A 16,574-nucleotide genomic window follows, 5' to 3' on the forward strand; every position below is an offset into this window, starting at 1 on the left:
AAAGGCAGGAAAAACTGACAAACCCCATGGAGCAGATGAAAAGTTTCAAGGCATTGAGAGGGTGGTATGATCCATTCATACATTATACAGGACTATGTTGATAAGACATCAAATATGAATTTGTCAGAAACTTCCTGCTGACTTGCAACAGAAGCTGCTTAACTTCCAGTGACATGCAGTTCAAATAAGGAAAAAAATTAAATATTGTTATGTCATAGTTTGAGTGTTTTTGTTTCTTAAAGGTGCATAAAATAATGGTATGTCTTACAATAAAGACAGATTTAATAAATAATGATAAAATCATACTGTTAAATATAGAAAAATGCTTATTAAAACAGATTTTATAAGGCACTTTAAGTTGCCTCTTTCATTGTTGTTTTTCCTCTAATTTCTAGTAATATTATGAGCCATCATTATTGTGTGCTGTCAGTGGAGACATTGTGCTAATCTCTTTACATTCACTATTTTTTTTATTTTTTGTACCTGTCAAGTAAGGTGAATATTACTCTCCACAATTTATAGATTAAAAATTTGAGACTTAAGACACAAAGGAACAAATATATGATTCTACATATATGTAATGTCTAGAATAAGCAACTTCATAGACACTGAAAGTAGACTAGAGATTTCCAGGGGCTGGGGGAGAGGGTGGGGTTGGGAAGTTATTGTTTAATAGGCAAAGAATTTTTGTTTGAGGTGAGATCAAAGTTTTGGTAATGAATGAACAACATTGTGAATGTTAATTAATATCCCTGAATTGTATTTAAAAAAAAAAAAGATTAAATCTGGACCCGGCATCATGGGATTGAGAATATCTTCTTGACCAAAAGGGGGATGCAAAATGAGACAAAATACTTTCAGTGGCTGAGAGATTTCAAATGAAGTCGAAAGGTCGCTCTGGTGGGCATTCTTATGCACTATATAGATAACACCTCTTAGGTTTTAATGTATTAGAATAGCTAGAAGTAAATACCTGAAACTACCGAACTCCAACGTAGTAGTATGGACTTCTGAAGACGATTGTAGAATAATGTAGATTACAAGGGGTGACAGTGTGATTGTGAAAACCCTGCGGATCACACTCCCTTTATCTAGTGTATGGATGGATGAGTAGAAAAATAGGGACAAAAACTAAATGACAAATAGGGTGGGATGGGGGGGAGGTTTGGGTGTTCTTTTTTTACTTTTATTTTTTGTTCATGTTCTGATTCTTTCTGATGTAAGGAAAATGTTCAGAAATCGATTGTGGTGATGATTGCATAACTATCTGATCGTACTGTGGACAACTGATTGTATACCATGGATGATTGTATGGTATATGAATATATTTCAATAAAACTGAATTTAAATAAAAAAAGATTAAAATGGCAAATTTATGTTATATATATGTTACCATAATAGTAGTAGTAGTAATAATAATAATATTAATAAAGAAGCTTAGAAAAAGGCATGTAGCAATGGAAGAGGCAGAGCCAGAGGGGAAACCAGATCCCTTTGACACCTAAAATCTGTGTTGTTGTTGTATAATCAAATCATTAATGGTTTTAAGAAGGTATTGCTGTTCCTGCCTGCCTGGATGCCTACTAACAGTGGACATATTTAGAGACATCTGGCTTTTAGACTTTACTGCATTTGTTTCTTTAAGTCTTTAATCTTTAGAGTCTAAAATAGATTATTATGTCAGTCAACTTCCTGTTTGCTCTCAGATCCATGGTTCATACCTATTTTCCTTTAGATCACATGAAAAATGTATTTCCAGTCACTTTTCTTTGATTTCCAGGTGGGTTCACCCAACGAGAGGCAATGGCAGGAGCCTGGAGACAGGAGGAGTGGAGAAGTCCAGGTTATTTCCTTCCCTCTCTGCTTCTTATGGCAGCAGGTTTGTCTCCACGGTTGCAACACCAGCTGGACGGCCTGGCTCTGGGCTCTGGGCTCTGGGCTCTGATAACATCACTTCCTTCCACTGTCTTTTGGTACTGCTTGTAGTGTTTCCTGAAACAGTTTCTCAGCTTTTTCATCATTTGTATAACCAATTTCTTGTATTAGATTCTCTGTTGGAAAGACTTTGAGTTATTTATTTCCCTGGTTGGATCTTAACTAATACAAGGATGAAACAAATAAATTAATTGAGGTAACAAATTTACTCAAGGACTTTGTTTAAAAGAGAGCATGTGCTCTTAAATTGCTGGATCTACTTGGTCTGGATTACTACTGGATATATACACTAAAAGCCAAAAAAAAAAAAACAACAAAAAAAAACGGTATCTTTAGCTTCCCATCTCCATAAGTAATTGCTCAGTCATGGGAATCCCCTTCTCTTTCTCCCTCTCTCTCTCCCCTTCCTTGCTTCCTTCCTTCGTTTGTGTTTTTCTTCCCCTTTCCCTTCCCTCTTTTGCATTCTTCCTTTCATTCTTGTTTCTCTGACTTCTTTATTTTGTTCTATCTTCTTTTCCCCCTCCCTCCCTCATTTCTCTTTCTTTCTTTCTTTCTTTCTTTCTTTCTCTTTCTTTCTTTCCTTCCTTCCTTCTTTCTCTTTCTATTTTTCTTCCCCTTTCCCTTCCCTTTCTTGCTTTCTTCCTTTCTTTCATGTCTCTCTTTCTTCTCTTTCTTTTGTTTTATCTTCTTTTCACCCTCCCTCCCTCCCTTCCTCCCTTCCTTCATTCCTTCCTTCCTGCCTGCCTGCCTTCATCTTTCTCTCTTTATCACTCTCTTTCTTCCTTTTCTTCTTTCTTTCTTTTCTGTCTCTTTTCCTTCTTTTTTGTTCTTTCTTTCTTCTTTCTTCCCTGCCTTCCTTTTCCCTCCCCTCCTTCCTTTCTTCTGCTCCTCTTCCCTTTCTTGCTCTCTTTTAACTAACATACAGAAAAGTGCATGATTCATAAATGTAAAGGTTAGTACATCTTCAGAAGGTAAATACCTCCATGTAACTAGCACCTCGATGAAGACATAAGACATTCTAGCAACCTACCAGATAGTGTCCTAGCACAAATTTCTCCTGTCTTCTAAAACTGCATGTTAGCTTTGAAGGCTCGTGGCTTTATATAAATGGAATCATACAGTCTGTACTCCATTGCCTTTTTTCAATTAATGTTATGGTTCTGGAATCCAGTCAGTTATTACTGTGGCAATAATTTTTTCATAGTTGTTGCTAGGTAAAATTCTATTGTATGACTATATTGTTATATATTTATTCATTCTACTAATAATAGACATCTTGGGTTATTTACATTTTGGAGCTGCTAAATGGTGCTTTGACATTCTTGTACATATTCTTGTACATATCTTGTGATGTGGATATATACTTATTTTTGTTATATATATACCTAGGTATGAATTGCTGCATCATTAGCTATGTGTATGTTGATCTTTAGTGAATATTATCAAATAGTTTACCATAATACATTTTTCCATTCTACTGTTGATGGACATTTGGGGTTATTTCTAGTGTGACTATTACATAGTGTTACAATTCTTGTATGTGCCTATCGTACACATTTGTGTTCATTTTTGCTGTAGATACACCAAAGGTGATTTGATAGGTCATAGGGTATGTCTATGTTTAGTTTTAGTGACTATTGTCAAACAATTTTCCTAAGTAGCTCTACAAATTTACACTTTCTTGAGCTGTGTATGAGAACTTCAATTATCCCACAGAATCTCAACTTTTGATATTTTCTGTCTTTTTAAAAAATTTAACCTGTTTAATGGGTATATAGTAACACTCTTTATGGTTTAAATTGCATTCCCTTAATGACTAAGAAGTTTGATACCTTTTCATATATTTAATGACGATTTGAATATCATCTTTTGTAAAGTGTTTTTTTTCTTAACTTTTTTTCCCATTTTTAATTAGGTTGCCTGCCTTTGTCTTATTAATTGTAAAATTTGTTTATTTTTAAATATATTCTGAATATGGGTCCTTTATAAAAAAATATTTAATACAAGCATACTTTCTCACTTTGTGGTTATTTTCCTCTCTTAATTGTGCCTTAGTTGTGTAGTATCTTACTTTTTTCTTTATAGAAAGTATCTTATTTAAGAAACTTATCAATCCTAAATACATAGAGATATTTTCTTATGTCTTCTTCTTACACATCGTAATTTTATAATTTACATTTAGATCTAAAAATCAATCTAAAATTGCTTTTTTTCTTGCAAATGGGCAAAACTTATTTTTTTCCCATGTGGCAATCCAAGTGTCCCATTATTTATTGAATGATCCTTTTCTCACTCCAGTGCAGCATAACCATTGTCCTAAACTACGTATCCATAAACTGCTTTTGAACTCTGTTCTGTTCCATTGATCTATATGTCTATCTTCACCAACACTGCAGTATCTTAAGTTTTCAAGCTTCTAATTTTTCTTGTTATCTGGTGGTATAAAGTTCTCCAGCTTTTTCAAGTTTGTCATTTTTATTCTGAGCTTTTTGGTTTTCTATATAAACTTTAAAATCTGAGTGTGAATTTCCACACACAAAATACCCCATACTGTAGTTTTAATTGAGTTTGCGTTGATTCTATAGAATACCTTGGAGGAGAATTGACATCTTTACAAGATTGTTTTCTAATCAATTGATGTGAAATATCTTATTTGTTTAGGTCTTCTTTAATTTCTCCCAATAACATTCTGCAGTTTTCAGCCTTGCTTTCTTCCCCATATGCTGTTAGTTCTGAAATTTGTAATATTTTCATTGGTGCTGAAAGTGGTATAATTTTTATTATTTTATTTCTCTAATGACTTGTTTAATATAGAAATCACTGAATTTTATATACTGATAATTTATTGAACAATCTTGACAAATTCATTTGTTGTTTATAGTTTTTCTATGGGCTTTAAAAAAATTCTGTTTTCCCAAATATGTTGATATTTGCCATAAATAATAAAGGTTTTTTTTTCCTTCACAAATTATATGCCTTTTAGTACTCTTGATATTTCCTTATCTCATAGTTTTTAACAATGTTTAATTAATAGTGGTGACAGCAGACACCACTTGTTTTATTTGAAACTTCAAGGTTTTAATATTTCATCAAGTATCATGTTTGATGTAGGTTTTTGATATATGTTTTCTAAGTGATCATGAAACTTCCCTTTCATTTTCAGTTGGCTAAATTTTTAAAAATCCTGACTACTAATTCATTGTTAATGTGGTTTCTGTATCTTTTGAGATGACCATATTGTTTTTATCTTATTTTTATATTATATGGAGAATTTCTAATAAATTTTGGAATTTTGAACAATAAATCAAAGTTGTATTCCTGGAATAAACTTTGGTTTGATGTGTATTATCCTTCTTACCTTTTGCAGAATGTTTTCCAATGTTTTATTTGTCTTTGCATTTTTTTTTTTTTTTTTGGTGAGAGAATGATCTGTAATTAATCCTTCTTATGACATTCTTGTCAGGTTTTGCTATTATGATGGTATAGTGGCACCAAAATTAACAAGTTGGGGAGAGTTTCCTCTTTTTTATTTTTTTTGGTATTCTCTCAAAGAATTTATGTGGCATCAGTGTTCTTTCTTCTATCAATATTTGTAAGGATTTACATATAAAATTATCTTAGGCTGGAGATTTTTGCATAGGATTAAATCATAAATTCAATATTTTGAATATGATTAGTAATATTTTTATGTCTTATTTAATTTAGGTAAGATGTAGATTTTAAGGAAGCAGTCCATTTTATTTACATTTTCAAATGTATTGGCAGAACATTGACATAATAATATCATGCTCTGTTTTTACGACCTGTAGGATCTGTAGTGACTCACACTTTATTTCTGAAACCGGTAATTTGTTCCTGTTCTCTTGTCTCTTAAATGTATTGTTTAATTTGCAAATAGTTGTGGACTTTCTAGTTACCTTTTTGTTACTAGTTTCTGTCATAGTATTACTTGATCAGAAAATCCTGTGAAATTTATTGTCTTTATTATCTAGTATGTTTTAATTTTGTTAATATTTTGCTTGCACTTGAAAATAATGTATGTCCTTTCACTTTGTATATTCACTTCTTTTTTCTGTATATGTAAATTATTTCAAATTTGCTAGACAATTATTGGTTTTTCATATCTCCTCTATGCCTTTAATTTCATTCAGCTGCTTATGAGAGAGGTGTATTAAAATATCCCATTATATTTATGAGTTTGTTTATTTCTCCTTTTAATTATGATGTTTTGCTTTATAATATTTTAGAGTGTTGGTGTTGGTTCTACACCGATCTAGAATCATCATATCTTCCTATGTTACTTCCACTTCTTATATCTGTTCTCCGTATTGAATTTGTTATAATACTAATCTATCAAGTGACCTCTGTTCATTATTAAATATTATTGCATTTGCCTCATAGGGCCTCAAGAGCCTGCATTCTGTTTCCTCTGCTGACCGCTACAGTTTCATCACACCAATCTCTATAGTGTTTCTGTGTAGCCGTATGCCTTACCTTTTGCACTTCATAATCATCAGTTTCTACTGCTGTTCATGGCCATTGTGCCTACTGACTTGTTGTAATTGGACCACTTTGATTTACCTGCCTCCTTTGGGGGAAACTCCTTCTCATACTTCACATCTCATTTTAAATATCAGTACCTCAGAGAATCTCTCTTCCCCCCTCCCTCACCTCACCCATGGCTCATACTAAGTCAATGTCCCTGTTTTGGGAACTCATAGCTCTCTGTAGCTTTCCACTATGATGGTATCAAAGTATTAACTTTATAGTTGTTTGATTATTTGACTGTAAAGTCCTTGAGAATATATGTGTTTTGCTTACCAGCACCCATTTTAGTTCTTGATAGTTAATAATAATGGTAGTGGACATGATGATGATGATGATGAGGATGATTATAGTTTACTTATCATATATTCCAGGTACTGTAATAAGTATTTTGCCTGTGTTACCTTAATTTATCTTCACAATAATCCCATAAGGTAAGGGATTATTAGCCTTATAACTTTACAGATGAGGAAATTAAGGCATAGAGAGATAAGTAATTTTTCCAATGTTAAAAAATAGCAAGTGGTGGAGCTAGGATATGATCTTACTGTGTTTGACACCAGAGTGTGAGCTTGTTTTGCCCTGCATAAGAAATTAATAAATAGGAAAAGGCATCAATAGTTCTGTTGACATACATAATTTAGCATCTTCCCTATCCAATATCATTCACTAATGTTAACAACATACCATCTTCTAGGAAGACAATCATAAATTAGCATTTGTATCATGCTTTTCTACTTACTGTGTCTTTGCATTCTTTTTGTCTCATTTGGTTCCCAAAATTCCTGAGAGGAAAGGTTTATCTCATACTACAATTGAGGACATTGAAGTGCAGGGGTCACAGAGATATCCTAATACAAATGTAAATAGGAGATAGCAGAATAGAGGCTCTCTTCCCATGTCAACTTATTTTGAATTTCAGCACTTCTGCATTACCTTAGGGATCTAGGTACAGGTCAGTAGATCTCTTGTACCAAAGTACCTGAAGTGCTTGATTAAAATGTTTTCTCAGACCCCACTCTAGAGCTATTAAACCAAAACCTCAGGATGAAATACTGGATACTTTATTTTTTCTAACAGTGCTCAATTGAATCTGCCCCAACTTGGAAACCATAGCTAAACCTATCTGTCCTCAGAACCACAAAAGTGTTCACACATTGGTACAGACAGCTGGTATTCTTAGCACTTAAAACATCATGTGCCTTAGACAGTATTCTATAAAGGAGGAACATTTTGTTGTGCTATTAAACCTTACTTTTTAAAAATAAATAAATTGACAAAAACATGGTTTTGTTCCTTATTTTGCATATCAATTTCCATACAATTTCATAAAGTTGTATTATTTGGACAAAAATTTATGACTCCTTTCTTTAGATGTATTCTCATAATAACAGTTTATATCTCATAAATTTCTTGGTAGTTACAGTCAAGGAAAAATGCAATATTACAGATGTGGAAGTTACTTTGAATTTTCTTCATTAAGACTTGAGGATGTTTGTCAGTTGGGTTTTTCCCCTAGACTCTGTGAAGTTTTATTTTAAAGTTTTCGTAAAGGAGAACTTCTGGAGTCTAACACTTTAAAAATGGTATCAAGTTGCTCTTCTAGAAGCACTGTCCTTTTCTGTTGCATTTTGCTGACATTAAAATCTGCTGAATGTATATGTTGATAGGATAATTCTAAGGCATTAAAAGACAAAAATATATCCATTTGTTTAAAAAATAGAAGCAAATCTATACAGAGTAATTATTTGGTAAAGACAAACAAAATTTGTTGTATCTTTAAAACTAAGTAGGCTGTGAGTACTTAAGTGATTTTTGCTACCTTGACATTGAAGAGTGATACAAATGAAGAAATAATGGAGAGCAAGAAAGATTTGACTTTCTATGTTAAATGTTTATGATATATACATATTTCAGGAATGTCTTCCCACATATAACATCAAATACATATAAATTAAAATTTTAAGATATTAAGAACCAGAAAGATGCATTAAAGATCCAATACATACCATGTGCTAATATTAGCACTTGGATAACTTGTAAGATATACATTTATAGACTTCAGGAAAAAAAAAATCAAGACTACTATAATGAATTCATTATCCTAGTCAGTATCACATGTCCTATAGCAGGAAAGACCATTTTAACAAAGGCTTTCAGGATTTAAAATTGCATATAAATGATAATTATTTTCATGGTCACGCTAATCAAGACTAGATTAGCATGGTCATTATAGTAAAATGTGGCCGGAACAGAAAATTATCCTAAAAGTCATTGTTTGGACTTAGGTACGTTGTTCTTTTCTCTTAGTTCTTGTCATCTCCCAGGTGAAGGATTGTGCTAATTGCACCCTGGAGATCATTTATCCCTGAAGTCTGAGCAACATGGGTGGCTATTTTTTTTTCTACCTAAAGTACTTTATTTTTAGCAGAACATGAAGGATAATAAGAAGCCTTTCCCAAGATTAGAATCAATAATAGATATGATGAGAAAACTGATTTCTGGAAATGTAGCTGTTCCATATAAAAGGACCTTTTTACTGCTCTTGTGATAGTTCTCCAGTCTTCTAAAAGAACTCTGTAAATAAAGAAATACATAACCTATTGGCCTAGGGATGAAGAGCTCTGGCCTTTCCATGATCTGTAACTTGAGCAAAATGTGGAGGTTGGAATGGATGATTTTGAAGGTTCCTTCTAGCTTTTGAGTAACTGATTCTGTCAAAGTGCCACAGATAACTCCAGGACAAACCTCAGAGGTAAACTTTGAGAGTAGGGCTGTCCTATAAGTTCCTCCAAGAGAGACTGGGAAATTGAAATAAGATGAATAGCCTCTTGGGCACATATTGACTTTTATACTACAGCAGATTCCCTTTGGGGTTGCATGTTTCCTTCATGGAATATGGAACAATATGTTTTTCACTAGCTAGAATAGTTATACAATAGTCAGCTGCTCCTTCCCTCCATCATTCTTCCCTCCTGGCTTTCCCCCTTCATTCCATCCTTCCTCTCTCTCTAATTGCAACCAATAGCTGCCATATCATTCACTGCAAAAACACGTGATTTCTCTTAGATGCAGACATGATTTAAATCCTTTCTCTCCAGATCTTTTGGTCATTTCTCCTAGTATACAAAAGGTTACTGACATATAGCATTCAACTAAGAAGGCACAAAACACTTGCCAGTTAAATATACTATCCTTTGTCCGTAGGGTGGATGGCAAAGCCAAGCCTCCTAATTCACTTAGATATATTGTGCCTCCCGCTTTGGCCATAATAAGCTCTTTTTGGTTCCAATGCTGCGTTTCCAACAAATGCCAGACCTGCAGGATTGTACTTACCTGGCATTTGGTCTATTCCCTTTTCTTTGAAACTGTAGATTTTCTCATCTTACTGGGCCAGTGGGAGCTTTGAAAAACTTCTTGGCAGCACCGCCTGTCTCATATTTTGATGTTTTTCATGTTACTAGATGTTTTTGATCCATGTTTTGGATTTATCAGTTTAATTAATCTAATCTTGACAGCAACATCCATGCTAACTGAAATGATTTCTAACAATGTTTTGTTGATCCCCATAATTGCTGAATGAGAATAAAGATGCTATAGCGTATGGCAGCATTCCTTATCTGTGAGGCCGATGTTTGAGTCTGAGATCTACCCTCCACCCTGTTCAGTTTTAATTGGAGCTGTATTACACTTCTGATAAGGTCAGTTTTGCATGTTCACTTCTTGACAAGACCAATTTTAAGAGATTCAGAAAAATCATTCTTTGTTATCATGGACTGCTACAGGATACAGTGTTGCCTTTTAAAACTGGATGAGGCTCATAATACTTGAAACTGACCAGGCTGAACTTGGTCCAAGTGAATCACTCTCTGGAAGTTCAGATGACCTTGCAGCAAAGGTAGAGAGGCACATAGCCCAAAATGTCAATGATTAGAGATGTATATATACATGTAATGATATGTTAATGTGATGTGATATAGTACTGAAGTTCAGGAAACAAGCATAATGGTCCCCTTAAAAGCTTCATACCTCTTGTTTTCTGTGCAAGACTTCCAATTATCTAGACAGGAAAATGAATTTCTCCACAGTATTTTTTTTTCCTCTTTTCAATAAAAAAAAAGTGACCTTCCTTTTGTGTGACCTGCTTGATTTTACTATAGTGCTTGAAAATATCACTACTTCCTTTCCAAAGAAAAGGTCAATTACTCACAACATCCCTCTTTCTTTAAAATGTCTTTCAGACTATATTTATACAGCAAAAAGTCAAGTGGAGATTCAGTTTACCTGGTTTATTGAATTGATATTCAAGCAGTCAAAAACATAATTCGCATCCTAAATTTGCTTATCAATTTCACCTGTCACCTGTCACATGTTTGTCTGCTTGTTTGTTTGTTTGTTTATTCATTCATTCTTTTACTATTTAACATGAATTTTGAGAATTCCGGTCACAGCTTAAATGATAGACTTTCTTGTCCTTTTCCACTGTATCAAGTTTCTGTGTATATGTGGGTCTGTTTCTGAGTTAACTCTTTCATTCCAGTGATATATTTGTTGTCTTTATGCTGACACCACAATTTATAATAGCTTAATAACAAGTCTTCATAACATATAGAGAAAAATCCTCCATTCTGTCTTTTTTTTTAGCAGTGCCTTGGCTGTTCTTGGCCCTTTGCTCTTCAATGTACAATTTTTAGTCAACCTATCAAGTTCCCCAAACCTTCCATTGGGAAATTGATTGGTATTATATTCAGTTTCATAGCTATAACATTTTGAAAAAATTGAGATATTTTTAATAGTGAGTCATTTCATTAAGGAGGATGTTATAGTCATTCAGCTGTTTAGATCTTCCTTTACAACATTGATTTAATTTGAACATTTTTCTCTATAATGGTCTTGTATATCATCTTTTACATTTATCACTCAGTGACTCAGTATAACTACTGTAAATGTCATCTTTGCATTGTCATATTTGGCTCCTTAGTATTTTATTTTGACCTCTATATTCATAAGTCATAAGTCTTTTTATACTGTCTTATTCTGAAAATAATAATTATATGTTAAGTTTATAAAACTTCATAAAATGAAAAAGGAATGCTTCTTATTTTTCTTTTCTTTGGAGCAGTTCATATAGATCAGAATTATTGATATCTTGAATGTTTGGCAAAAATTGCATATAAAACTGCTTGAGTGTTGTAAATTTTAATTGACTACATCTAATTCCTTAATAGTTATAGATGTCTTCTATTTCTTGGTGAGTTGTGTTCTTTTAGGTTATTGCAATTTCTTTAAATTTTTAAATTTACTCTCCTAAATTTGTTTGTATTTGTCACAGGACATGGCCATACTCATAGTAAACTTGAAATGAAATAAAAATATAACACAGGTGTATACAGGTGTGGCACAGCAAGCAGTCTCTTACATTGTCGTAGGTTGACTCTTAAGCACTGATTTGGTCATTCCCCCAGTCTAATGATATAAAAGGCAGCTGATTTCTGGATTTGGGCTTCTCAAGCTTGGTAGGTTTCTCACTCAATGCAGCTACATTGCTCATGTTCTGGGGGAACTAGAGAGCCTAGATGGAGCTGCATCCACTTCTATCCTTATCTCTCTTATGCATTTTGTGTTTGCTAATTTGGTAATAAAATAAAGTAAATGTAACTTTATATAGCTCTTTGTTGCCATTCTCATCAGTTGTCTAATCTGGAAATGAAACATGTAGTTTGGCTTAACTCTAACTTTTTAAATTAAAATTTCACCTCATTATTTTTCAACCTTTTTTTAATATAAGGATTTAAGATTTTAAATTTCTTTCTAAGGAATGCTTGGCACATTCTCAAGTTTTAATGCTTTAGAAATTATTAGCTTCTAAGTATTTATGTTTTCCATTATTACTTCTTCTGTGACTTAAAATTCATTAAAATGTATTTTTAAAAATTTCCTAAGGTTCCATTTTTCAGATAAATGATGTGGTCAGAGAAAGTGCTCTATGTGATATCATTTTGAAATTTATTTCAACTTTCTTTAAGGTTTAATATAGTGTGTGTGTGTGTGTGTGTGTGTGTGTGTGTGTGTGCATGCTGCACAACAGTATTTCAGGCCATCTGTACCAGGAAGAATTTCTTATACCTTTGTTTCACAGTATTTCTGGATACCACTCTCCAAATTTAACTGATAATACAAGGATATTGAAATGATTTCAATGAAGGAATGACTTATTTTTCAGCCTCTAAAATTATTTAGGAATACAATGATATTTCATGATAGAAAAAAATGAAAGAAAATTAAAACTGAAATTGGACACTTACTCAGTAATTTTGAGCTGAAAATTATTGATTCTGACTTAAAAATGGTCATTCAGTCTTATCTTTTTACCTTTAAACATTGAAATAAATTTAAGAAGAGAAAGGATTGCAAGAGAAGGGTGAAATCTGTAGGTTAGTCACAGGGAATAGAACATTCACTAATGTTAAGAAAGAAAAGTTAAATATTTTTTTATGCAGTGGTTTAGCACCACACATAACCCTGAGGAGTGGATTGGAAATAGCAGAGGCTCAGGCTGTACCTGAGATAGTGTCATTGCCCCCATCGTTTCCATCATTACCATCCCTAATCACTCAATGCTAAGTAGCTTGAACCAATAATCTCGAATTTGGCTGATTCCTACTTATCTCACATTTTCAGCACTCTCTAGATGACTGAACAAAATATAAAACAACCTATCAATTCTCAAATGAACAACAAAAACAACAACAACAACAAAAAAGCAAAAAACATGGGTGATAAGCTGCCTAGTCAGTACCAGAATATCTCAGCAATCCTGGCTGGAGAAATATTTCTTTTAGGTTTCCAGAAGAGTCAATACCATGCAAGACTCCCAGTAAAGGACTAATACATTTTTTTTTAAAACAGTTTTATTCACATACCATATAATCCATCCTAAGTAAACAATCACATAGTTATGCATTTACCACCACAATCTATATGAGAACATTTCCATTTTTTCTGAAAAAAAAGGAGAGAAAAAAAATCTCATATCCCTCCCTTATATCCCCCTCTTATTGATATTTAGCTTTGGTTTATTGCCTTGTTACAGTTAATGGAAGAAATTACAATGTTACTGTTAACTATAGACCTTAGTTTGTATTAATTATATCTTTTCCATACACCACCCCATTTTTAACACCTTGTAATAGTGACATATGATTGTTCGCATTCATATAAAAACTTTTTATATTTGTACAATAAACCACCATCATTATCCACTGTAACTTTTGCTAAGTTATACAGTCCCAATTTTTATCCTTTATCTTTCCTTCTGGTGCCATACATGCCCCTAGCCTTCCTCTTTCAACCATATTCACACTCAGCTTTGTTCATTATACTTATAATATTGTGCTAGCATCACACAGTTTTATGCTTTCCATTTCTGAACCTTTACAATAAATCTTGGTTGACAGTCTGTACTCCTTAAGCATTAAATGTCCATTCTCAACCCTCTTTCTATCTCCTGATAACCTCTGTTCTCAAATTTAAGTCTCAGAGTTTGTTCATTATAGTTAGTTCATATTAGTTAAGACCATACAGTATTTGTCCTTTTGTTTCTGGTGTATTTTACTCAACCATAATGTTCTCAATGTCCATCCATGTTTTTGCATGTGTCATGACTTTATTCTATCTTACAACTGCATAATATACCATCATAATACCTTTTTAACTATGGAGACTTTGGGTCTCCTGAGCCAATTCAGGGACAGAGTCAGAGGGCCTAGTTGAATTATTGTTGATAGACACACACACAGAGACACATCTATGTTGCTTGCAATATGTCAGGTGGTGTTCTAAGTACTTTAGCTCATTTGATCTTCACAACACCTCTATAAAGTATTATCATCTTCATTTCATTTTATCATCTTCATTTTGCTGATGAGAAAATTGAGGCAGAGATAAGATAGAAGTTTGTTCAGGGTCACCCAGCTGGCATGTAGTGGAGCCAAGACTTCAACCCAGGCAATACAGCTCCAGAGTCTTCTTGATCTTAGGTTACACAGAAAGAGCTATTCGTACCATGGCTGATAAGGATAAATTTCTATTTGGTAATCCATAAGTTACTCAGTTAGGTTTACCTTCTTGGAAAAATGAATCTTATTTAAGACTCCCAATATCTTGGTAATAAATTCCAGTCACACCAGTCTTCACTCACAGGTAAGGAAAAAGTTAACACAGGTATAATGACTAGAAAATAAAATCACCTATTTTGTCCTGAACTTTAAAAGTTCATGAAAGGGCAAATATGTAAATAAATTTGACTTTAAATTAAATAAACTTTATTTATAGGGTTGTGTATTATTTCTTGAATGTTGATTAAGTCCTTCCACCGAGACTAGCTCTCTGATGCAGCCATGACTGATTTGACCTTTGAAATTTCTCCAGTCTTCACAAATTGGTGTTAAAAACACCTAGTGAGTGAGTTTTCAGTACCATCCCTGGAAATCAAGTCCTTTTAACCTAGACAAACTCCATCTAGAGAAAGGGCCTATTGCTAGAGCTAATAGATTGATTGTTAGCTGGCTGTCAGAACTGATATCCTGGATGGCAACCACTGAAGTTCTAAAACACTTGACAGAAAGCCACAGGACAAGCCATCCACTCACTGGGTGTCAGATATCAAATATCTGCTATCTGAAAAAAAAAAAAAAGACAGCTTTATTTTCATTTGTTTGATGAATGGTCACTTTACCAATATATTTGTAAAAGCTTTATTTTTATGAAAGGTATATATATGGACACCACATCTCAAAAGGGGTTCAGCTCTTTTAATGGTTTATGTGATCCCAGTACCCTCCTTCCGAACATACGTGGCTCTGACTGTCACATATTTATTTTTCTAAACTTTGAAAAGTTGAAGAAAAAAAGGCCAACTGCAGTTTAAGTACACATGGCTCGGGTACTTGTAGAAAATCTGTGGTTGCTTGGCAACCAGAGGGTGCCTATTTGAAGAGCTCAGAGAAGTACATAATATGACTTCAGGATGGATGAATGGCAGCAGTAGGCCCTGAGTCCAATGGAAATGATTCAGAACATAGAAACAATATTCAAATATTATACATCTTTGTATGTGATTATTCCCAAACTATAACGTTGCTGCAGAGCTCTTTTCTGCAGATATAATAAGAACCAGAGGGCTTCAGAGACAATATAATCTTAGTTTCCTGAATTTTACTTCTATTAATATGCCTTCTGCAGTCAGGATGCTGTAGTGACAATATGAAAATAGTGTGTTAATAACCAGAGTAGTTAGCACTGCTTCCTTGGTCAATCAACATATCAGTTAAAGAGATTTGATTTTGAAAAGTCTCACCATCCCTAATAAAGATCAGCAATCATTAAAATTAACCACATGCTGATTTAATCAACATATAGGTTTGTTAATTACTAGTTCTTTCTTCATGCCCATCTGTTTTTAAGATTTTTTGTGAACCTGTGCCAGATGTTCATGTAAATATAATGAGTTGTTTGCCATGTAAATATAACATTGTCGAGTGTGAGTGTAATAGCCTTTCAATTTATGCATACTGTTGTCTGTGTTTTGTCTTTAGCAGCTTAAATACAAAACTGATACCTTTGTTAAAAGCCCAATTAGGCACGGTTTCTACTTGAAGCTGTGTGAGTATGAGTGTGTGTCTGTGAGTGGGTGGGGTGTATATCTGAGTGTGGTTGTTGCTACTTACTTACTGTGTATTGCGCTAGGTGTTCAATTATGAAATATGTAGCAAAGCATTTGTCAGGGTTATCCTGGGAATGGCAGCATAAAAGTGAGATAGAACTATTCCCTTCTTACTCAGTTCAATAGTATAAAAAAGTAACCACCAAGTTCACAGCAAATAGGATCTATTCATCTTGCAAGGTAAAATTGTAAAACGGTTCATGCATGCAGATGCTTCAGCTTTTGACTGTCATTACTTTCTCAGCCTTCAGTCTATTCAGGAAGCTCACTTGAAGAATTGGAGGGCATTTCCACATTTTTACATAAGGATTTGCTGGAACTGATCAGACTGTATAGTGATTGAATTGGTCAGTAGAATGATTTTAAGAAT

Source organism: Choloepus didactylus, chromosome 2 (genome assembly GCF_015220235.1).
Source record: "Choloepus didactylus isolate mChoDid1 chromosome 2, mChoDid1.pri, whole genome shotgun sequence".
Lineage (NCBI taxonomy): Eukaryota > Metazoa > Chordata > Mammalia > Pilosa > Megalonychidae > Choloepus > Choloepus didactylus.